Below are 23530 nucleotides of genomic sequence, written 5' to 3'. Positions count from 1 at the left end.
AAGCATATGCCACCGTTCATGTATTATTTTAAAGTAAAGGGACTTCCCTAGCTGTGCAGTGGTTAAGACTCCATGCTTCCAGTGCAAGGGGTGTGGGTTCAATCCCTAGTCCAGGAATTAAGATCCCACATGCCCCACGCAGTGTGGCCAAAAAAATAATAATAATAAAATAAAATACACTTAAATGTGTACAAACACACACAGTAAGTAAACTAAAAGTTGTTGAGCCTAACTAATTGCTGATTATATTTTTAGGGTGATAATTTGGAAATAAAATCCCAGATGATATCAAAATAAAAATAAGTAGGACAAAGGGGAAATACATTTCTAAAAATGTTGTTAGTGTTCTTGACTAGTGTTTATATGTAGTGAGGAAACACACACACACATACATACACACACATCTTGACTAATTCTAGAGATCATTAAAGAAACAAAACTTAAAATGTCTTAAAGTGTTAAATACAACTAACAAAAAAGTAGAAATAACATACATTACTTTCAACTACTTAAGGAAAACAACAGTACATAAACAAACAAAGCTAAGTCAATCCAGTGAAAAGTATTTTAAGAAAAGAGTCTAGAAAAATAAAAACATAAGAGTGAGAGCAAAATTAAACTGAAATATACCAGTAACATACAATGAATATGGATGAGTTAAATTTGTCACTTAAATATAGAGGCTTTAGTTTATATAAAATAAGAAAATCAATATGCTAATTTCAAGAGAAATTCTGAAACCAATAGAAAGGTAATGTAATAAAGATAACTATGAAAATGCAACAAAAAGAAATCAGTTCTAATTCTAATAACTAATCGTAGTAATCCAAATATCAGACATGATATTATTTGATTCTACTTATTCAAATATTTCTAATATCATACAGAATAGTAGTAACTGTAACATCAGATAGAATAGAATTCAAGGTTAAAAAACTGTTAAAGAGCAAAATATAGATATTAAACTTTGGTAAATATAACGGCTGAAATAGGGGAAATTATAAAACTGATGATAAAAATTTAGGACACTAATAAGAATAGGTACAGTGCACAAGTAGATACAAATAACTAATAAAAATTCAATATAATCTTTGGTAATAAAAACAACACAATTAGATTGAAGCTTAGCATAGGTAGATTTGTTTGTTTTCTTATTAAAAACTTGGCAAAGTGAATTAGCTAACATAAAAGATTAGTCAATGTACAGCCTACTCCATTACTTCAACTGTAAAATATAGTAATTGCACCCACTGAATGCAGAATAATCATGGTTAATATGTTAAGCACTAGAATGTTTCATTAAGTGGTATGCTTATCAGTGGTCAGAATATTTTATCTCAAATACACATGGAAATGGTATACATTGATTAACGATTATATTAGCAGTGATCTATAACTGAGGTAAGAGAGCTTTGTAGCTTTGTTTCTATGAAAACTGAGTTAAATTCTGATTAATTTTTTAAAGGTTTTGAACAAGATTTGGTCAGAAGAATTGTGAAGATTTTACAATAAAATTCAAATTATTCTAAAACTAAGATTGCTTCAAATGTATATTCAAGTGTTAACTCCACTGGGGAGAAAATGTAACTGGAAATTGTAGGTAATGTATTTAGGATATTTTTATGGAAGGTAGACAAACAAAACTATAATCATAGATCAGGTAATTGCCTGAACCAAATTAAAATATTGGTGAATAATGATTATTAAATTTCTGGAAAAATAGACAAGATATAAATATTATATTTCTATGATTTTTCACTTTAAATTACGTTTAAATTAACTAACAAACCATACCATTTGAATGAGTGTTTTTATTATAATAATACTCATTGCTGAAAACAATGTAGATGATTTCTTAATATTTATAGGATTGCTGATGAGAAACACACAGGAATAACACATGTAGAAATTAACTTAGTAATATATCCCCAGAAACTTTATGTGATGTGTCGTTTGTTCTAATGCTATCCTTCTTAGAATCTATTCCTAGGAAAGTATTATGAACTTTAGACCAAATCTCATGAGTAAAGTGGTAAAACATAAAAATTAAAAACAACTTAACCTCCATAATTTGGGAAATAACTAGATAAATTCTAGATGGTAAAATAAGATGCAGTCAAATTAAACATATTTATGAAAATACACATGATATAATTCCATATAATAAAAAAAAAAAGAAAAAGAAAGAATTGAATGTACAGTAGCAGTTGACAAACTTTTTCTGTAAAGAACCAGATAATAAAAATTTTATGCTTTGCAGGCCGTGCAGTATGTTTTGCAACTACTCAACTTTACTGTTGTATTACAAAATTAGCCCAAAATAATACATAAACACATGGTACAGCTGTGTTCTAATAAAACTTTAGTAACAGAAAAAAAGTCAGTGACTGGATTTAGCTCCAGTCCATAGTTTGCTATCCTCTGATGACGATTATTATTTATACTATAAAAAAATTCATAGAAAAACACCGATTATCAATTGTGACTGTTCTGAGCTGTGAAGTTAGTATTGATTATTTAAACGTGTATTGACATGTAATACACATTTTTAAATGTGCACTTATCATAAGTACACAGCTTGATAAATTCACAAGCTAAATACATCTATATAATCAATTAATACCCAGATCAAGAAACAGAATGGATCAATATTTATTGTTTATATTTGCAGAACTTTCCAAAATTTACATATTGTGCATGTATTGCCCATGTATGATGCAAAATAAAATAAGAAAAATAAATATACTTTTAAAATTTCCCTACTAAATTACGTAATATTTCTATTATTCATTCCCTCAACATTTTTTTCTTTTTTTAGACTGGAAGATATTCTAATGAGAATTAATGGCATTTTTTTCAGAGAATGTATTAGTAAATAGCCTCAGTATCATAAGATGGATTTGGGTGACTTCTGTATTTCCTGGACACTGCAAAATCAAATATATTCTCTATGTGTAAAATCTTTCAAATTTGGCTACCAACACTACAAACTTGCCTGTACTTAAACCCACCCTGCTATCTCCTGTAATGACAATAACTTCATATCTATTTCCTGTAATTTTTTTTCATGGCTTCTCAGAAACCTTAAATTAACAAATAATCTCTTATTCCACTTGAATATTCAAAATCTCTCTTAATTGCATCTTTCTCATTAGCTCTTAAGCACGACTAATTCTCTCCTGAATTAAATAAAATATTTATCTTGATCCAACCCCTAACCCAACCTACCTTACAGATACCACCTTATTTCTTGCATTCTATTCGAAACATTTTCCTACAGTTGTCTCAGAGAGGTATAACTTGTTCATTCACTAATTCAGATTTAGAAAATGGGCTATTCTTTATTTTTAGAACTGACTTCTAATGTCTGACTGAGTCCCCAGCCTGTCTAATGACAGATAACTTAACAGCTTTCAGTTAAATTTAGTCCAATCCAGTGATTAATGAACCAATTTGAGATGTATAAATTAGTCACAGTCTAGTTAAAAATTTCCATTTTTATTCTCTTCCTCAGGTTCTGGGTTTTATATTCAGGAGGTGGGAAGGGAAGTCATGCACCCACTGCTGACAGCAGCACAGTGTCTGAGTAGTGTTTGGCCCATTTTATACGCTATAATTTATTATTGACGTCATCCTCTTCCAAAAACAGAAAAACCTCTAAGGCATCTGTAGAGTATCGAGTCCCATGTCGTCTTCTGGTCAAGGTCATCTCACAGAAATCCATACCACTCCTTGTCCCTGCCAGCTAACCCTGTTACATGATCTTTTAACTTAGAAGACCTCTTGAGCCCATGGAGACTTCTCAATTGCTCTCCCGGCACCAGAGCCCTCTGATGACTAAGTACACCATGCCAACATCTCTTGTATTTCCTTCATCTACTAATGTGCTATGCATATAATAGTTACTGCTTTCTAATTGCTACCTGAAAAATAGTGGCAGTGCGGGGGGGAGGGATTCCTTTTAGTTCAGAGATTCTAAATTTGGAAAGCAGGTGTGTGGAAAAAATCAAATCAATCCTCTGTTTATCTTTTTTCTAAAATTGTGCTCTGCTTTCCCCAGCCAGAAAGTAGGGAATAGGCATTGAAATAAAATCCATTCTTCTGGCTAATATAAGATATACAGTCTTCCTGTCTATCATCTCAAAGTCAACATGTTAGCATCTTTGTTTTCTGGTCTTTAGCAAGTATACATGCCAACTCACGCACATGGTGAACATATATCTTGTGCTCTGCATGGATAATGGTTACAGGAATAAAAGCAATTTAAGGCACATTCCTGAAGTGCCATGTTGCCTCATTTATCTCCTCCTTCTTTCTTTTTTTTCCTTTACCATTTGCATCTTATTAACTTGAAATGCAGCCACTGCTCTATTACATAACTGCTATAAGATGACATGAAATACGGTGCATACATTTCAGTGTCCCTGAATATATTTCGGTTGAACTTTCATCACCCCCTCTTCCATATTTTCAACTTTTATTATGGAAAATTTCCAACATATGCAAAAATATGGTAGTATAACAAATCTTCTATTATCCAGCTTCAACAATTACCAACTCATGGTCAGTCTTGTTTCATATATATCCTCAATGCTATCTCCCTCCACTGTCTTATTTTAAAGCAAATTGCAGACATCATATAATTTTAGCAGTAAATATTTTCACATATATCTCTAGAACAAAAAGACTCCTGTAAACATAACTACAAAATTCTTATATTATAAATTTTTAAGATTTCTTTTGAATCAGAAGCCAAGAAAGGAACCTATTTTTCAGTTTGTTGATCCATCCCTTAAGTTTTTATTAATCTATATGTTCTCTTGTCTTTAAATTTTCTTTTGCAATTTATTTATTGCGGAAACTGGTCACCTTCCCTCCATTTTTAAGCAATATTTTTCCTTAGATTCTTGGCACATTAGTCATTTGGGTTTCCTCCTATTTTCTGGCCACTCCTTCTCTTTGCAATCTTAGTATTTTTCCACTTAGGCTTATAGGACATTACTATTGGTGTAGTTAAAGGGGTTGCAATCATATCCAGGATCCAGGTAACAAAAAGTTGAATATGCATGTAAATGAAGCAAAAAATGCAGGCTACTCAGCAACCATGAGCCCAGGCACGAAGAAAAACAAATGGTTTGGTGGACAAATCAGCAGCATTCACTGTCTGCCAAATTTCAGCCAAGACTATCTCTACATACCTCTCTTCTCACACACAGATGACAAAATAGAAAAATATATGTATGCCTCACAATGTTTATATTTCTTCTCCAAGAACAATTAAAAATAAAAAGCAAAAATGTGTGGTGTATAGATGAGTGCAATGGAGAAAAATAATTCAGGACAAATATAGAAATGACAGTGGGGAGAGAAGGTCTCACAGAGAATTTGGCATTTGAGTAGAAACAGGTGAGAGAGCGAGACAGTGTAAATCTACATAAACTGTATTCCAGCCAGAAAGTAAGACCACACTGGGCATGTTTAAAGAATAACAAGGTGGCCAACCTGATAGTAAACAATTAATGAGGAGGAAAGTCTTGGGATAAGAGATCCAAGAGGTAATTAATAGAGCAGATTTTAGGGAGAAAAAGCAGGTTCTGGATTTTGATACTAAGTTCAGGATGTCTATTAGATATCCAAGTGAATAAATCAAGTAGGCAATTGGATTTTTCTTGGCTGCAGATATCAGTTTGGAAGCTGTCAGCATATAGATGTTATTTAGAGCCAAGAAACTGGTCAAGATCACAAATAAATTGGGGGGAGAAAGGAGAAGAGGTCTAATGACTTATTCCCAGGGTAGTGCAGGGGCTGAAAGGCCTGAGAGATAAAGAAGAAACAGCAAAGAATACCGAGGAATAACTAAATAAGAAGAAAAATTAAAAATCGCTTTGCTCTGGAGGCAAAAAGGAAGAAAAAACATTTCAAAGCACTCGCGCATGCAAGATAAATACAGAGAGAGAAGCCGATCCCCTGTGTCAAATGCTGTTGTGAATTATCCTGACTAGAGTACTGAGAATTGACTATGTGGTTTAGCAATATGGAGATTTATTTTTTTAAGACATTAAGAACAATTTCAGCAGCTTCATGCATGAGTGTGAATGGCTATTTGGAGTGGGTTCAAGTGAAAGTAGAAAAGGAATAGAAAAGCGTGAATACAGAAAATTCCTTTGAAGAGTTTTTTTCTATAAACAGAATTGAGAAATAGAGTAGTAGTTACAGAAACTGGTGGGATGAAGTGGCTTTTCATTTTAAGTCAAGAGTTTATTGTATAATAATAATATGAAAGCTCTAGTGGAGAGGGAAAAGTTGATGATTCAAAAGAGAAAAGTCATAAAATTTTTGTTCAAGTCCTTGAGTAAATGATAAAGAATGGTTTCTAGTAACCAAATGAAAGGTTTGGCATCAGTTTTGAGCACAGAGAGTTCATCCATAGTAATAGAAGAGAAAGCAGAACTTCCATGCAAGTGGGCTGATAGATCTGGTGGAGGAAATGATTCAAAATTCTTTTCTGATTGTTTTTATTTTCAGAGTGAAATAAGTCAAGAGGTGAACAGAAGTTTGAGGAATTTGGATAACATATGTAAAAGTTATCCAAGAGTGACAAAGTGAACGGACTAGAGGAATAGAATATGATTGTGAGTCATCATGAAAGATCCACCTGAAATTAGGGGTCACAGAATAATGTGTAAGCAGTTAGTACAGTTGTACAGTTTTGTCCAGCTTGGTCAGCTACATAGTTCAAGTGTAGATAAAGGCAGAGTTGGATAATTACAACTGTAGTTTTCAAGCTAATTCTGAAAGCAAAGAAGCAATACATGGATACAAAGAAGTTCAGGGCACCCTCAGTACGTGAGTACAATTGACCACAAATATTTAACCTGGGAAAGAAAGAAAAATATGGCATAAGGGAAATGGAGGATTGTATAAAAGCAAGAAGATTAATGTGTTGTAAGTCCCAATGAAATGGAAAGACTGTTAGATACTAAAGCAAGGACTCATTGAGAAAGTTGATTAGTAATTGAGATTATACAGAGGTTATGATGATAAATTTTAGGGCAAACTGTCAAAAAGTACTTTCTATAATGATGGAAATGCTCTATATCTGTGGTGCCCAATACATTAGCCATTAGCCATATATGACTACTAAAAATTGAAATATGCAATATCAATTTTTAAAACCAAATGTAGGGACTCTCTTTGGCCCCTTATTCAATGGCTTTGCACATGATGAAACCTGTCCTAGAACAGCTTTCCTTCTTTTTCTACACACTTTCAGAGTAAGTCTCAAGCTTTAGCACAGGCACAACTTTGATTTCTCTTCTTCCCTTTTTCACAAGTGAGTTACCTGCTTTTCCATTGTGCTCACAAGGCATCTGTAAACTGCACTGTGTTTTACCCATCATTTGTCTCTCTCCTCAACTGGGCTGAAGTTCTTGGAAAGAGAGGTTCTATTTCAATCACAATGTACATATCATGGTGCCTTATACCTAGGAAGCTTTATATATATATATATATATATATATATATATATATATATATATATATATATACAATAAAATATATATTTTATAATATATATATGGAAGAAAGACAAAAGAAAGAATAAAAGAAGGAAGAGGGAAGGATGGAAAAATGGAGGGAAGGAGGAAGGAAGGAAGGAGGGAAGAAATAAAAGAGGAAAGGAAGGAAGGAAAAATGTAAAAATGTTAGTGCTGGGGAAGAAAAGGAAAAATAAGGGAAGGAAATTATGGGCACTTCATTATAAAAAAGAAATATCTTTTGAAAATCAGAATGTGTCAACACATAGACTAGACTGTTCTGTGAAGGAGTAGTTTGGTCACTGACTAAGGTATTTAAAAAGAAAGTGTGTGAGTGACTGTGAAGAATATATAAAAGATAGTTCTGCACTAGGCGATAGGCTTAACTGAATAAATTCCAAGGTCCTGGAAGACTCAATATGTCATAATTCCTTTTTGAAAGTTGCCCATTTTGAATGAGAGGTTATTATGCAAATTAAGAAATTCTTAGAAAATCTATTGCTCTTTTTTTTTACTTTCCTATTTTGCTACCCATGAAGGTGATGTACATTCTTATTTATAAATGACCAGCTATAAGAGTGTAGTTAAAACTGCTAATTGGTAAAATGATAATTTAAGCTTCACTGGTATGGATTTTAATAAATGACATGAAGTAATAGAAAAATAATTGCATATAACTTTTCTGGGTATGAAATATTAAAATATTTTAATACACCTATAAGATAACTTTTCACCATTAGAATTTAGCTAAATTTCTGACATTAAGTTTCTTATGACTCATAAATAAGTGGTTCTACACAGCTACTGTCAGTCAAACATTTAAGTCATTGGAAATTATTGAGTAGAATGCCAAGGAAAAGGAATTTTTATAAAGGTTGATGATTACACTAATTTTAACATCAGAATGACAGGCATTGGAACATTTGCACTCACAAAATAGCTGAAATATCAGAAAAACATGTGCATAGAAACAACAGAGGGATCAAGTAGGAAGAGCAGCTCTAAACAAAGCTGAGAATTTATAAGGAACAGGGTAACCTCTATTAAAATCTTCTAAGCTTCATAAGTTTGTAGCAAGCAATATTCTCTTTAGTGCAGTGAGATATTGAAAAGGGTGTTTACTGAAGACAATAGGTTTTAATATGATAGTTTTACATTTGTCATTAAATTTAATGCTACTGACCTATTCATGATGGAGACTAAAATTACTTTTTGAACAGAGGGAATGGAACTGCCCCAAACACTCTACGTTCACCTTGTCATTCTTATAATTATTGGAATATGTTTGTGATAGATTCTGGAAAAGGTAAAAGTGACACAAAATGGAAAACCGAAAGACCAGTTAAACCCATTACTGTGGCATTATCAATGGCATGTTTTCACCGACGTGTGTGTGTGAGATCATATAATCATGTAGTTTTAAGATGTATGTGTATATATTAAATTAGCATTAAGTGAAAATGCTGAGTATTGTCTCAGGGTTTTATCATAACATACATGCATTCTAATACCTTTCATTCTGAGAGCCACTACTGATATCAGAACTTTGTGCTCCATCAGCATGTGATTATAGGGTGAAAAGTACTCTTAGAACAAGGGTGCGTTTGGGAGCAAAGCATGAACCAGGATGTTAGCAGGGAAGATAGTCCAGGTAAGTCAGATCCTGGAAATCATCTGAAGTTTGAGCCATTGAGAGTTGCTGATGGATTGAATGTAATGTGTTAGAGAAAGTGAGAAAACAAGAATAAATCCAATATATTAGGCCCTTGTAATGATAACTTTAAAAAAGTGCTATTCAAAGAGTTACCATTATCAAAAATAATAAAGAAACCCAGTCTAAATAAACATTTTGAATGTTGACTTACTGAACATGTTCTCAGAAAATATCCTTAAATGAAGTCCAATATAATTCTTATTCTTGTTCTATAGGTAAGGGGTTTTTTGTTTTTTGATTTGTTGTTTCCCTCTATCTTCTTCCCAGATATTCTTTTTGTCCTTGGTACTCTAAAGTTTGAATATGATATGCCTAGTGTAGTTTTTTGTTATTTATGCTCCTTGTTCACTGAGTTTCCTGGATCTGTGGTGTGGTGTCTAATATTAATTTTGGAAAATTCTTGGCCTTTAGTATTTCAACTATTTCTTCTGCTTTTTTCTCTCTTTCTTCTCTCTGTATTCCAAATACATATAGGTTATACCTTTTAAAATTTTCCCATAGTTTCTTTTTTTTCTTTGCCTTTCATTTTCCTAAGTACCTATTGACATCTTCAAGTTCACTGATTCATTTCTCATATTTCTCATTCATGTCCAGTGTACTGATGAGGCCATTAAAGGCATTTTAAATTTCAGTTACAGTGTTGTTGGTTTTTTTTTCTAGCATTTTCTTTTGATTCTTTCTTAGAGTTTCCACCTCTCTGCTTAAAATATCCATATGTTTTTTGTATGTTTTCTACTTTTTCAATTAAAGGTCTTATCATAATCATAATTATTTTCAATTCCCTATCTGATTGTCCCAAAATCTGTGTCACATCTGTGTCTCGTTCTGATCCATGTTTGTCTCTTCCAACGGTGTTTTTTCTTTGCCTTTTAACATGCCTTGTTTTGCTTTGTTTTGTATCATTTCATTTTTTAAAGCCAAACATGATGTCTTGGGTATAGGAACCAGAGAGAATGAGCCTTTAGTGTAAGGTTTTATGTTCATATCACTAGCAGTTAGCTGTTTAAAGTTCTTTGTAGCTCTAGGTGCCAGAGACTTCAACTTTCTCTCCTGTCCTAGGTTTTATCTCTCCTACTGTCTTTGGCCTTTGTGAAGAACCCTTACTTAGAATCTGAATCGTATAGAACTTTCAGCTTTACTCCACTGTTTTATTGGATCCTCTTTTTGTGGGGTACTGTGTAGGGAGGAGAGCTTTCTGTAATATTATGATTAAATAATATTTTTTAAATGAAGTGGTGTCCCTGGGCAGTGATTGTCACAAATTTTCTCAGGTTATTTTCGCCCCTTAGATGAGATAACAAGGCTGGAGGGGACTGGAGTCAGGAAAATGCTCTTCCTTCAGGTGAGATAAGGCCCTGGTAAAGGGTTTTTTTTGGGGGGGGGTGCTTTTTCCTTTTCTTCCCCTGGAGAATTGGCCTTTTTTATGGAGAACATTCTGGGTCTATTTCAACTACATTTTCTCTTCACCTGTCACAGCCACGAGGGGATCTCATTGGCATTTCACCATGAGAACCTAGCGTGCGTGGTTCCTGGATATAAAAGCCATTAAAGTGTGCCACGTTACCCATCCTTTTCCCACTCCCTCCCATCGTAAGACTGCAGCCCCTGTTCCTGGTGAATTTAAGGTTCTTGCCCCGTGGAGAAAGAATTCCAGACAGGTGAGGGGCCGCTGCCCTGGTTTTCTTTGGCAAGCCGGTTATGAGGGGCATACAAATGAAGGGGCGGAATATTCATTGAGGAAGGAGGAGTTTGGGGGTTTGATTTTGATTTTCATCCCAGCTCCATCTTCCTGAGGGGAGGAGGGATTTTTGTCCTTATTTAACTTAGATCAGAAATGTCATGGCATCGGTGCATGCTGGGTACTTCTTATCTGCAAGGCTAACTGTATTGTAATGACACCATAATGAGCAATGGGTTGCATTAGGACTCAGGAGATTCCCACCTTTCCTCACCTTTCTTTGTGTGCCTCCAGGACACTTATCACCCAAAGTGTGGTTTCCTGTCTATCTGGAGGTTCCTGTTTTCTTTGCCCATGGACCCAGCTGTTTACAAGATGTGTGATTTCCTGCCACCTGGCCCCTGTCTCCATTTCTCTGCTCATATCTGGCTACCTGCCTGCTGTAACACCCCCAGAATTTATCACTCTCATGCCAGTCCACACTCAGGCTCCAGCAATTTGTCACAACTAACACGTAATTTTTTTACCAGTTTATGGCTCTAGCAGCTTCTGTTACAGGTAAGCATATATCAGCTGTGACTCTCCAGCTTTACATGTCTCTCCTGACTTCAGAGTGCTCTGCTCTGCAACCTGAGTTCTCTGAGATATCCTAGAAAAGTTGTTAATTTTCAGTTTGTCCTGCTTTATTCCTGTTCTAAGACTGGGAGGGATGGCTTCCAAGCTCTTTACATGTTGGAGCTGAGTCAGGAAGTCTGTGCAAACTATTACATCCAGTATTTCCAAATCCAGGAATTTATCTTTAGAACATCAATGTAGGGGTATACAAACATGCAGGTAAGCAATTTATATTGTGGTATTATTTAAAATAGAGATAAATAGGAAATAATCTAAAGACCAAGAAAGGGATGTGAAGCTCCTGCAATACAAATATGACATACTATGTATCAGTTAGCATCAAATATGTGTGATAAAGTTCATTATATCCTGTTAATGCTTTAAAAAGTCACTTATAAAACAATATTTTTAATGTCATATTATTTGCCTTAAAAAAGTATGAGTGGTCCAAAAAAAAAAGTACAAATGAACTTATTTACAAAACAAAAGTAGAGTCATGGATGTAGAAAACAAACTTATGGTTACCAGGGGATAGGGGGTGAGGAGGGATAAATTGGGAGATTGGAACTGACATATACACACTACCATATATAAAATAGATAACTAATAAGACCCTGCTGTATAGCACAGGGAACTCTACTCAGTACTCTGTAATGACCTATTTGGGAAGAGAATCTAAAAAAAAAAAAGAGTGGATATATGTATATGTATTTTCATATATGTATATGATTATATGAGTGGATATATGTATATGATTCACTTTGCTGTACACCTGAAACTAACACAACATTGTGTCGACTTAAAAAAATGCACAATGTGAGAGTTGCAAGTTAAGTTTTATTTGGGGCAAAATGAGGACTGCAGCCTGGGAGACAGCATTCCAGAGAGCTCTGAGAAACTGCTCCAAAGAGGCAAGGGGGGAAGTTCAGTATATATGTGATCATGGTGAAGGGGGTAGTACATGCAATCAAGCACATATTTTTTCACAGAAGGTTTCTGCTAGTCTCATGCAGGTTACTCCTAGTTACAAGGAGTAGACATCACCATGAAGGATTTTAGTGCTTTTCTAGATATGAGAAGATACAAGAATTGGGCTCATAAAATCGGCTCCCGAAAATATCTAACTATCTTAAGACCTGTTCTGCCAGTTTTTCCCAGAGCACAGAGTGCCTCATTTCTGCTCTCCATCTAAATTCCTTTCAGGGGGTGTTGACAGTCAGCAGCTGCAGCAGCACATGATTTAATCCTTGTAGAGGTAGCTGGCAAGTGACAATGGAAAACGCCAATTTGTAGTTGACAATTGTAAGTCAACTATACTCCAATAAAAAAGAAAAGAAAAAAAGACAGGAAGGGCATTCCTGAATAGAAGTTGTTTTTTTTTATTGTCTTTTATGCTTTTCTATTCCACTAGCTTGTTAAGTATTAAACATGGTTGTTTTTTTTTGGAAATTAGGAAAATAGAATGATTAAAAATTGAATTAGTATGAAACTCAGGAAGATTGCATTACATTCAATAGTTCATTTAGGCCATATATTAATTTTCCTTTCCAAAATCATGTTTTTAAAATAATGTAGAGCTCCCAGTGTAGGTGTCCTTTCATCTTATCCAATATGTCATAAAACAAATTATTGGTTCAAGAATAAGTAGAAGATATAATAAAACTATATATTATTTCTCAAGATACAATGAATTGAAATTTTACATATGAATAATAAATAAAATTTCAGTTAAGCTGGTTTTGAAATAAAAGGCCATTAAACTTTCTAATAAATCTTTTCCATTCATATGGCTCATAATAATTTAAGGACATATAGATAATTTTCACTCTACATATTTTATAATTTTCTTAGCTATGAAATGGTACTTGAATACTTCAGTGTCTGAGGGAAATCATTCATTGCCTTGATTATTTTTTTAAATTAATTAATTAATTTATTTTTGGCTGCACTGGGTCTTCGTTGCTGGGCACGGGCTTATTCTAGTTGCGGGGAGCGGGGGTTACTCTTCATTGCGGTGCACCGGCTTCTCATTGCAGTGGCTTCTCTTGTTGAGGAGCAAGGGCTTCAGTAGTTGTGGTACACGGGCTCTGTAGTTGTGGCCTGCGAGCTCTAGAGCGCAGGCTCAGTAGTTGTGGTGCATGGGCTTAGTTGCTCCGCGGCATGTGGGATCTTCCCAGACCAGGGCTCGAACCCGTGTCCCCTGCATTGGCAGGCGGATTCTTAACCACTGCACCACCAGGGAAGTCCCATGGCCTTGATTATTATTCCTCAAATTATCATCACGACCATCATCATAAACATTCATTTTTTTTTAATCAAGTCAGTTAATAATATAGGACCATTTTCCCCAAACTAGTACAGTTGTAATTCACATCAACATAATATTAGTAAATTGATCACTCATCATGGTAGCCATTTAATACACTACAAAAGATGTTATTTTTAAAACTATCATGATAATCAAAGTTAGATTTCTTTTCTTTCTTTTTCTTAAATTGAAATTAAGTATTGAAGACCTCGGCATTTTTGTTTTATCTGTTCTTTTTGCATTTATAGGTAAAATAAGGCACTGAAATATTTCAAAGACCAAGTTTTATATAAGTTTACTTAAATATTTTCAATTCAGAGGACAGAAACCCTCTAGCTAAAATTCAGTGTTTATACATTCTATGGACATATTTATGCAAACATTTGCAAAGCACAAGCATTAGAAAATAATTTACTGTTAGTGAACTTTTGGTGAGGCATATTACAATCACTGCTTTCATTTTTAGACCATTATTGCAAGAGTAATTTAACTAAGGAAATTTTTTTCTAGTGGCCTGAAGGAGTGAAAAGCTAATGGAGTAATGAAGGCTTACAAAATAAACAGTAAGACTTTTACCATCTTTCTTCAACCAGTATGTGGTAAATTAACAGGTAACAATGTTTGCATATAATATGCATTCACATGTCAATAAGCTATATTAAGGAATTACTTTGACAGCATGATTAATTGAACTGTCTGGTTTCTGTGCAACTAACCAAGCAAAAAATATTGGACAGGCAAGAATTAACACCGTTATACCACTACTCTCTACATAGTTATTTCATGACACAGGCATGTATTTCACATCATGTGAGGTGAAGCTGGGAATATGTGACAAAGTCATGGAAGGAGAGGAAACCTGAGGTTAAAAGGAAGGAGAGATCAGAGACCAAAAGGGTGTTAGTTCAAGACCTGTGCTGATAACACTTCAGGCTCAAACATCAGCTAGTTTAAACTTGGACTTAATATCACAAAAACTCTACAGGATACAGCAAAAACTAGAATCTAAAGTGTTAAGGTTTAGCCAGAGAAGCAAAATGTTCTTGCTTTATATAGCTATATAGCAATTTGTAGCCCTTAAAGATATAGGGTCCCAATTAAGTCTCTTGGAAGGCTTGGGAGAGATATATTAGTAAAAGCTCTTAGGTGGGTAATTTTTTTTAAAGGCTGCCCTAGCAAGAGTGCTTATATAATTGTATTAATAGTGACTTTTGAATCTGAAGGATACTGAAAGACCAAGAATCAGTGACCTGCAGGGTAACTGTTAAATTCTGTGTTAAATTAGAACATATAGACCAAAAAAAAAAAAAAAAAAAAGGACATATAGACAAGACTTGGATAAACTGGAGAAGATGATGAGATCTGGATGGGATGGCATTGGACCCCTTGGTTAATTCCAAGGGCATTAGAAAGGGGCAATGTCATATTTTTGTCTAAAAGATGGCTATGGGGTCTCATTGTATGTGGACTTTGGGTCACCACAGATCAAGCCCAAAGGTAAATCTTACTATTGGTTTACATAGTAAAATTATAAATTTAATATATGGTACAATAGTTTCTACAGGAGAAATTTTTGTTTTGGTTACAATGCTAGCCTACTCTTTTTGAGTGTTTATGTGTTAGATTCTTATACAAAGACTATTACTAATTAATATATAATGAAAAGAGAAGAAGAAGAAATCATGAGGATTTTGAAAGTGTTTAGGAATCTGGAATGCCGTGTTTTCAAAGAAGAAAGTTGTGAAAAGTTTGTATGTGAAAAGGAGCTATTTACTTTTTTAATTTAAATATATTAGATTGTGTTTTATGTAAGAAAGACCAGAGAAATAAACAAACAAAAGTATTCTTATCCATTCTCCTGTTTCTAATGATAAATAAAACAACTAAGAAGGAATAAAGAATCTATGTGGAACAGGTCTCAACTTCTCATGATATAAGGGAGAGCAAACATCATATACAGACTGATCCAGGGTTGCATGATCCTGCTTGTTCAGATGGTACTTTCAGTCCCAGCACAACTCTATGTTTTCTTCTATATTCCATATTAACAGAGAAACACCACTGTAGTATATACATCACAATCTATACTTATCTAGAGACAGGATACCCAGGCAGGAGGATATTCCAGGCTAGAACCAAGGAATGTAGATTAGGTGGAGTGCATGGTTGCTGCCTTTACTTTTTCCTTTACGCTATGCACTCTCGATATGTTAAACTTTGTCTTAACAGCCTACATTTACAATGCACTTTATTTGATGAGCCCATATAGATGGCCAAGGAAGAGTAAGATAAAGTTTATTCCCCAAAATTTATATTTAGACTACTCTGTTCCCATCCATACATATTTATATTTAATCCACTAAGCAGTTCTATAAGGTAAGCACAAGAACTAGTTCTGTTTAGCTAAGGACACTGAGGATTAGAGAATTTAAGTAACTTACCCATGTCCCAACTAACTAATAGTAGATCTGGGATTTGAAGTCAGCCTTGTGCCTCTGTGCTCTTAACATTTGGTTTATTGCCCTTTTATTAATTAATTCACTCACTTGTGAAGTCATGTGAAAGCCAGAAAAATAAAAATAGCACTCAGGTATTGTTCAAGACACAAAAGTGGACTAGAAATAAACACATTCTAAGAGAAGCATGAAGACTCATTGAGGATAAATGTGGATTGTCTAATGATGTGGGAGGGCAAAAAAAAAAAGAAACATTTCACGTTGTTACAAACTGATTTATAATGTGTTAATGCAAATTAATATGCAGAATATTAAATAATTTAAATAATATGTTGTCAATTACTTAAGAGAGCATCAAGATTTTTTTTTAAAACACAGGTGGTAATGATACACATTGGTCTTTAGAGCTACAAAATTGAAAATAAGTAGTCTTCAGAAATGTAAAATGCATTTTTCTGTAATTAAATCAAAAGCCCGTATTAATTAGTATTCTTTTCTTACATTTCTGGAAATGAACTATTGCACTGGTATCCATTATTTATATTTGTAAAATAGATTATACATTTAGAAGTACCTTAGAAATCTTTGTGCCCAGTCTGACACAATGTACGAGTGACTTCTACAATACCCCAGAAGTATGTCCTTGGGGAGGTAAGGGAAGATAAGGTTTGTGAGTAGGAGCTGTCATTCCATCTGTTTCTTAATAACATAAACTTGAAATCTTCAAATGAAAACTGATTACAATCTCAGTCATAAAATTGCAAAAAGTTCTTTTTCATAATGAACCAAAAAATGTTTCTGTGAAACTTATAACCATTGGCCCTTATTCTGCCCTTTGGAGTTAAAAAAACAATCTAATCCCTCTTCACATGGTTCTAATAAAAGTATTTATTAAAAAGTGGGAAATTTTTATTTTCTTGTAATATAAGGGAATAGAGAGAAGAGCCCAAGGGAATTTCTTTCAGTTGTTTGCCTGCATTCAAACACAGACTGCTTTAAAAACTGTGCTGTAATATGGTCAGGGATCAATGTAATGAATACTGCCGCTATAAAAATGACTAGTACACAGGAAACACAAAATAAAGTGCAGAGGAAATTATCTGGGGAATTCAAACTAAAAGGAATTCTGGCTACTGAAGAAAATTTAAGATTTCTTCAGGGGATTCATACAAAATTTCTCTTACTTTTTCAGAGACAGAAAATCAGGGAAAGTTTATAATAAAAATTTATCAGGGGGCATTTTTGAAAAATCACTGAAACAAAATAAATCTAAATAGTTACTGAAAAATCTGTGTAGATATAACTTACCTGGGTTGTAAGTAATATTTTTAATGTTTTATTTGAAGTATCACCAATTATAGGAAAAGTACACAAAACCAGAAAAGAAGACAATAACATGCAAATATGAAATATCTAGATGTGATTAATATTAACATTTTGTCACATTTGCTTAATATTAGGAGTACAATATTATGAATACAGTTTACTTCCCATGGTATTCTGCTATCATCTTACTTCACTTCCTTCTCCCAAAGTGACCAAAAACAAGTACTTTGAAGTTTGTTATAATTATTCAAAAGCATATTATTACATGTTATTTGTATATTTATATGTCTATTAACATGCACATTTTGGGGACTTCCCTGGTGGCACAGTGGTTAAGAATCCGCCTGCCAATGCAGAGAACATGGGTTCGATCCCGTGGAGCAACTAAGCCCATGTGCCAGAACTACTGAGCCTGTGCTCTAGAGCCCACGAGCCACAACTACTGAGCCCACATGCCACAAATACTGAAGCCTGTGTGTCTAGAGCCTGTGCTCCGCAACAAGAGAAGGCATCGCAATGAGAAGCTCGCGTTTAGCAATGAAGACCCAATGCAGCCATAAATAAATAAATAAAAATTTAAAAATGCATATTTTGACATCTTAATTGAGTGGTATCAAAGGCACTATCTTTATTCAATATTCTCTTTGCATGATTTATGAATATTGATACATTTTGCTCTAGTTCATTTATTTTCACTATCCCACATAATTATAATAAACAGATTTTTTATCCATCTATTTTGTTATGCATGGACAATTGTTTCTAAAATATTGCCACTACAGATAAGGCTGCGATAAAATTTTTCTAGGTTATATATTCATATTAATCAATAAATTTCTTACTATAGAATTTTTTTTACAAAACATTTCTTGTAGTTTTTAACATGAGTTAGGTAATATGCACTATAAAAGATATGGTTATAAATTTATTTGCACAGAAATGATTATATTAATACTTTTATAAAATATTCTATACAATATGGAAATTTTTATCTAGGCAAGATAAACCTTCAACAACCCTAATTATCCTGGTTTTGTGGTTATGAAATTGTAGTATGTTAGTAATTCTCACATGCCTTTTGCATAGAGTCTTCTACTTCTACATTTTATGCATACTAGATTACCAAGTTCATTTTATCCTATATGTTAATCTAGACCATGAACAGAGAAGTGAATGGATTTTATGTAACTGAGGACAAAAGCAGCATGATTTGAGAAATGTTCGTCCTCATTTTTGGTGATTTCTGGCCTTGAACCTCTGCATCTGGCACAATCTGGGACATGAACCAGGCAAATCCACTTAGAATAGCTTATGGGCTAGGTTCCCTGGAGCAACATAAATAGCTTGAAGTGAGTTGGAGGGAAATAGACCTTGTAGTTGATGAAGCAGAAGGTATAGCATAATCTTTGAAGTCAATTATTTCATTGTTCAAATTATGGCCCTAGCAATTATTCATCGTGTGACCTGGGGTAAATCATTTAATCTCAAACTTTTAGTTTCCTTATATATGAAATAGGGATAAGAGTTTCAAGTTTAGCTCATTGGTAAATTGTAATGATGGAGAACATATATTGAAAGTTCATTTGTTCCAGGCACTGTAATATATGCTTCTAATGCAAATATTCATTTAGTGCTCTTGTAACTCGATGAAGTAAATGCATCTAAAGTCCCCATTTAACATATAAGGGAAAGGAAATACATACAAATGAAATAAATTGGAGAAAGTTACAAAGGAACTATATGGCAGAGGTGAGATATGACCCAAGTCATTTTGGATTCATGGCCATCACTCTTAACCCACTGAGGAATGTTACCTCTTAACTTGTACCTTGAATTTCATTCTCTATATTGAAATAAATTGTCTCCAGCTGCTGTCTGCAGAAATCTCAAAAGTAGAGGTCTGCAAAGTATGTTTTAGTTATTCAAATAACATTGGGAAAATTTTTATTTTGGTAGTCGTAAACCAGGTGTTAGCCTCAGGATTGCTCTAATTCACAGAGGCCTTGAGAAATCTTAGCATTTGTGAACCTCAGATTTTCTCATTTATAAAAAGCACAAGTTGAAAATTTCTACTTTCAAGCTACCTTAAAAGTGTTCAATAAAGTTATATGTATTTTCATAAAAATATGTACTCTTTGCCGTCTTTCTGTTGTGTTTTTTAAAAACGCTCATAATTGTGTTTTTTAAAACCCTCACAAACATACAGGCAACAAAAATCAACATTATTATATATATTTTGAAAATTATAAGTTTTATATGACACATATAAAATTTTTATCAATTTCTTTCTCAAAACAATCATTTGTCTTATGTGAACAAATTCCATTTATAAAAAGGTCTTTATACTGAGATGTTAAAAAATGAAAAGCTTTTTTTTTTTAAAGTATATAGATAAAGAATGTGAGATTAGTTTAATATTTTCTATATTATGCTGTTTATTATGAAGGATTTTGCTCACCTCTTTACTGCTCCAGATTTGACAAGTTCTCTGACACTGAGGTACGGATATTCAAGAAAGATAACAACCTCAGCATTCTTGGCCTGAAGTTCTACTCTCAGACATACATACTTGATGCTCATCTATGGTCTTTTGGATGCCTGTACATGAATACCATCTGTTAAGTGATAACATATTAAACAAAATGAATTTATATTTTGGCAATTTACACAGCACCAGGAGTAACATTTTGAAACAAGCTTTAAGTGTTCTATAATATTGAAGTCATATTTTTTTTAATTTGATGACATCTGCAGATTCTGAAGAACATGATGCTTTACAGTTGGAGAAAAAGAAAGATGTGATTTGGTTGCCAGAAAACAGGTTATAAATATGCATAAAATTGTTAAAGTTGCATAAAGTGTCAAATAACAAGAGCATAATAAATCAAATTTTTAAAACATGTAACTTGGGTGAATTCCTAAAATTGGGACTTCTAACTAAATAATAAAAACAAAATAAATCTAAATGCATGATAAAAGGAAATAAAAATAAGGAAATCTTTTAACAAGAACCACATATTTTGAAGCAGAGATGTTTTGGCATTATAAAAATATCATCACTTTGGGAGACATCACCAAAATGGCAGAATAGAATACTCTTGACTTTTCCTCCTTCCATGGAGGTACCAGATATACAGCTACACATGAATCAATTCCCTCTGAAAGTAACCCAGAAACTAGTTGAGTTACTTCTACACATTGGGCAACTGAGAAAATAGACCAAAACAGGTAAGAAAGGATGAGACACAGTCTTATAAACACCATCCCCAGCACTGTGCCTTACAATCAGGAAGGAATCCTGGTCTCCCAGTTTTCCCCTGAGAAGCAAAGGATTTATATCACACATCTAGCACCTGAATTTTAGAGGCTGCCACCCAAAGAACAGGCCCCCAGATCACCTAAATCTGAGAGGCAGCTGAGCTCAGTATTCATGAGTTCCACAGAACCATAGTAAGCAAAGAAATAGTTTTTTAAAATAGGTGTGTGAACATTTCCCATAGCTTTCCCTTCCAGACTCATACTTGCCAATAATTACTTTAAATGTAAATGAACTAAACTCTCTAATCAAGAACATAGAGCAGCTTCATGGATAAAAAACAAAACAAGACCCAACACTCTACTGCCTACAAGAAACTCACTTCAGTTTTGGGAAAACACATAGCCTAAATTTAAGGGATGTAAAATATATTCTGTGCAAATATAAACCAAAAGAAAGCAGAGGGAGCTATACTTATATCAGTCAAAGAGACTTTAAGCCAAAAATATGTAACAAGAGACAAAGAAGGTTATTATATAATGATAAAGGAGTCAATTAATCAAGAAAATATAGCATTTGTAAATATTTGTGCACCCAACATCAGAGCATCTAAATATATAAATTAAATATCAATATGTATGAAGGAAGAAATAGATAGCAATACAATAATGGTAGAAGATTTCATTACCCCACGTTTAACAATAGATTGAACATCCAGACAGAAAATCAATATGGAAATATTTCACTTAAACTACACGTTAGACCATATGCACCTAACAGACAAATATAGAAAATCCTACCCAACAGTAACAGAATACACATTCTTCTCAAGTACAGATGAAAATTCTCCAGGATAGATCATATGTTTGGCCACAAATCAAGTCTTAACAAATTTAAGAAGATTGAAATTATATCAAGCATCTTTCTGACCACAGTGGTATAAAATTAGAAATTAATTACAAGAGAAAAACTAGAAAATTTACAAATGTGTGTAAATTAAGCAAAGAATCAAAGAATAAACAAAAAGGCAAATCAAAAAAAAAACTTGAAATAAATGGAAACACAATAACAAAACATTATGAGAAATAATGAAGATTAAAAGAAATAATGTGTGTAAAGCTCTTCAGCACTTAGTAGGTGTTCCATAAATATTATTTTCCTTTTCAGTTAAAAAACCACTCTACAATTTGAAATTTTTACCTCAGAAGAGTTAGACTTCAGGTGTATTAATGTACATCTTTCTAGCCAAACAGAGAATAACTTCAAAGACGACATAGGGTGGCTGTCAGCGAGCAAAGAAGTGCCAGGCTTGTGCAGAAAGGGTACCCCCTTCCTGATGCAAAGACTGAAAATATACAAAATGCATCAGTAAACATGAGGCCACCTCTGACTGGCAACTACTCCTGCAGCATAGGTCTCCTGCCCAAATCCCAGAAACATCAAACATCATGATTGTGTTTGATTTTTACCTTAAAGAATCTTTATAACTAAACAAAGTATTAAGGCATGAGAACTAAGGTAGAACTTCCAAATTCTCAGAAAACTGAGAGGGTCTGCTTAGAAATGGACAGATGATTCAGTCTCTCTCAGTGGAGTTCACTAGCAGAGAAAATGGTTCAAGGGAGATGTAAGACAATGTACTGCTGGGGAGCTGTTTCTACCACTGGTTAACAATGAAAATGGAAAGTTATTATAACTACTGAGTGTGTGACTATAAAGATTTTTTAAAACATCATAAATGCACTTGGGTACTCTCAAAATTTCTAAACACTGTCACGTTCCTGTTTTATGTGAGGAGTAATTTTCTATCATAAAGGGTGTCAAAACCAGATATACACTAATGGAAAAATACTTCCAAAAATAAACGAGTGACAAAAATAAAAATAAAAAACATTATGAGATATAGCAAAAGCAGTTTTACAAGGGAAGTTGATAGCAATAAATGCCTACATGAGGAAAAAAGAACTCAAATAAATGACAAATTTACACCTCAAGGAACCAGAAGGAGAAAAAAAACTAAGCTGAAAATTAGTAGAAGTAAATAAATAAAATCAGAGTGAAAATACATGAAATAGAGAAAGACAATACAAAAGATAAATAAAATTAAGAGCTTTTAAAGAAATGATAAATAAAATTGACGAATCTTTAGCTAGAGTGACTCAGATAAATAAAATCAGAAATGAAAGAGGAGACATTACAAATGATACTACAGAATACAAAATATTATAAAAATTATTATGAACAATTACATGGCAACAACATGGATAACTAGAAGTTGATAAATTTCAATAAACATATAAGCTAAAAAGACTGAGTCATGAAGAAGTAGAAAATTGAACAAACCAATGAGTAAGAAGATTTAAGCAGTAATCAAAAACCTCCCAACAAAGAAAAGCCCAGGACCAGATGGCTGCACTGGTCAATTCCACCAACCTTTAAAAAGGAACTAATATTAATCCTTCTCAAACATTTCCCAAAAATTGAAGAGGGAGGAACAATTCCAAACTCATTTTACAAGATCAGCATTACTCTGATACCAAGACCAGGCAAGGACTCTACAAGAAAAGAAAATTATCAGCCAAGATCCTTAATGAACATAGGTGCAAAAATCCTCAACAAAATATTAACAATGACAACAAAAA

General features: G+C 33.5%; 1 long non-coding RNA gene across 1 annotated transcript; it reads left to right on the top strand.

Annotated features, from left to right (window-relative positions):
- Window positions 1-296: 296 nt before the first annotated feature.
- Window positions 297-22779, top strand: LOC309663234. The gene is made up of 2 exons (XR_014265164.1): window positions 297-10591; window positions 11222-22779. It is a non-coding gene; the product is annotated as an uncharacterized lncRNA (long non-coding RNA).
- The last annotated feature ends 751 nt before the right edge of the window (window positions 22780-23530 follow it).

This window comes from Balaenoptera physalus (assembly GCF_965194825.1).
Source record: "Balaenoptera physalus genome assembly, chromosome: 6".
Taxonomy (NCBI): Eukaryota; Metazoa; Chordata; class Mammalia; order Artiodactyla; family Balaenopteridae; genus Balaenoptera; species Balaenoptera physalus.
This window is presented reverse-complemented; position numbering and strand designations above follow the sequence as displayed.